Here is a 2,500-nt window from a genome sequence, read left to right as displayed (position 1 = left end):
TCTTTTTTGTTATCACAAAGTAGAGAGTGACAAATCACTGCGCATGTGTGTACAACATTAATTGTCGTCTGCACAACCACCTTGATGTTTTGGAGAGCTCTATTCTGTCTCGTCCAAGGTGAAAACTTCGTATCAATTTAACACGGATGCAGAAACTGGATCCAAAAGTTTGCAAGATTTAATTGACACGCTACTGTGCGTATACGCGTGTGTGTGTATACATACTTCAAAGCTGAGTACCAATGCACTTCGCCGTAATTATGCAATGTCGGTGCGCGAAGCATCAACGCAGGTAAGCACAGTTGTAGAAAAAGTTGGCAGGCATAACATTTGTGTTTTCCTTGGAAGTTGAAGTAGGTGAAGAAATGTTTCAACATCTTAAACCTAAAACATGTAAACAATCAAGTTGAACAAAGTGACAGTCAAATAAAACTCAGCAATTTCGGATTTGAATTTGAATTTCGAATTTGAACAAAACTTTTTTTTTCTTGTTACGGAGAGCATTAAGCTGTGCACACTGAAATGAAGTGGTTAGCCAACACAATCTTCAAATCGACCAGATAATCCAAACAGATAACACAATTCCGAGATTGTTAAAATAAATAACGCGGTTTATGGAAGCAAGGCTCTTGTCGGACTTGAACATTGTAAAATAAAACAGAAGAAGTAAACACTAACAGGACGATTTAATGAACGAATTGAATGAATTGCCTTAGGCAACGATGAGATTCAGAAAACTTGGACGGGGAAGAACAGGAAGAAATGTCTGTGCATGCGTGTAGAGCCGCCTTGCTCTCGTACGCACACACAGACACACACACACACACACACACACACACACACACACACACACACACAGCAGACACACAGCAGGCACACACTCACACACACACAGACCACGGAATCATTGTGCGTTTCTTATTTATTTATTTGCTTTTTTTAAGAAATGATTTTGTTCGTGTGTAATGGCCACAAAATACCGATATGAATATTTCCAATTAAGACGATTATGTTGCTGCTTTCTTTCTCTCTCTGCGCGAGCGCGCGCGCGCACACACACACACACACACACACACACACACACACACACACACACACACACACGTTACTTTTCTGTCTCTCTGTCTCTTTGTCTGTCTGTCTCTCTGTCCATACACAAACACACACACGCACATGTGTGTATGTGTGTGTGTGTGTATGTGTGTGTGTTTGCTTGGAGGTTGGGGCCAGGGTATATATGTGTATCGGTGGAGGGTTGGTCTTGGGTATGACTGCAAGTACTAGCATGTGCGTAATGTGTGTGTCTGAGTGTGTGTGTGTGTGTGTGTGTGTGTGCGCGCGCGTGTGTGTGAGTATGCACGCCTGTGTCGTGTGCACAGGTTTGCTTCAACTAGTTAAAGTGCCCCCCCCCCCCCTTTTTTTTTATTCCTATGATATTTCATCGTTTGCGCTGGCCCATTTTTTTATGATTATTTTGCTTCATCATTTATGTTCAGTTTATCTTTTTTTTTCTTTCTTTTCTTTTCTTTTTTTTTGTGTTTGTTTGTTTGGTAACATGTTCAATAATTTCGAGCTTATCACGTTGTTCTAATATAACTAATGTTTTATACATACATACCTATGGTAGGCTCTCCAAGCCCTGTCCAGCGCGACTGTGTTTGTAAGTGTGTGAGTCAGCATTTACTCCCTTCCCATCCACCCCCCCCCCCCCACCCCCACCCCCCAGCCCACTTTTTTTCATTTTATTTTCAAGCAGAAGTAGTGCAGCGGGGTGAATAAACAAAACGGTCATACACGTAAAATGTTAAATGGCTGTCTGAGTGTGTATGTGTGTGTGCCTGAAACCTGATTGAATGACACAGGAAACGAATGATGAGCGCCCAGAAGCAGCTGTCAGTCGGCTCTGAGACTCAGATAGGCAGCCTGTTGTGCAAATGACTCCGTGTTTTTAAAGCGCTTAGAGCTCGGGTCTTCGTCCGAGGATCGGCAGCTGCATACAGGTATCTGTATCATCATCATCATCATCATCATCATCAGTCGGGCACGCAATGCACAAGCTGACTACCGTAACACAGCCGCCAGCGAAGCAGAGTTTCGCATTGGGGAAAGTGACTGGAGATCCAGTCCATATTTACCTAGACCTCGGTCCGCGCAGTCCCAGGTCTGTGCACGTGTGGCATTAGATTGGTTTTTATCCAGCATCCCACCCCACCCCACCCCACTCCCCCCCGCTTCCTCCCTCCCCAGACCTATGCCATCTCACGTACACGCGACCTAGCACCATCATTACATCATCACCCCCAACCACGCCGACCAGTATCAGTGCCTAAAACCGTATCGCCCCACAACGGACACTGTCACCATCACTATAGAATCACCCCACCAACCCCCCGAGCCCCCTTACTAGCACCCAGCAATCCACCGTTCTCTTCCATGCTACCTCGACCACTGCCCCTCCCCCCCTCCCCCCCAATCCCAACGGCCACCAGCCCTAATTACC

The 2,500-nt window shown here is 45.4% G+C and overlaps 1 protein-coding gene across 2 annotated transcripts in view; it reads left to right on the top strand.

The window, feature by feature from the left end:
- LOC143295300 (orexin/Hypocretin receptor type 1-like) overlaps positions 1-2,500 on the top strand; it is a 247,922-nt gene that overhangs the window by 5,241 nt on the left and 240,181 nt on the right. The window contains exon 1 of one of the 2 annotated variants that reach the window (XM_076606924.1): positions 157-292. The exons of the other annotated variant lie outside the window; for it this stretch is intronic. The gene's annotated coding sequence lies outside the window, so the exon portion shown is untranslated. Of the gene's footprint in view, positions 1-156; positions 293-2,500 lie in introns of those variants that run through there. 2 annotated transcript variants of the gene reach the window in all.

This window comes from Babylonia areolata, chromosome 20, assembly GCF_041734735.1.
Source record: "Babylonia areolata isolate BAREFJ2019XMU chromosome 20, ASM4173473v1, whole genome shotgun sequence".
Lineage (NCBI taxonomy): Eukaryota > Metazoa > Mollusca > Gastropoda > Neogastropoda > Buccinidae > Babylonia > Babylonia areolata.
The sequence above is the reverse complement of the archived record's forward strand: the minus strand, read 5'-3'. Positions and strand labels throughout refer to the sequence as shown.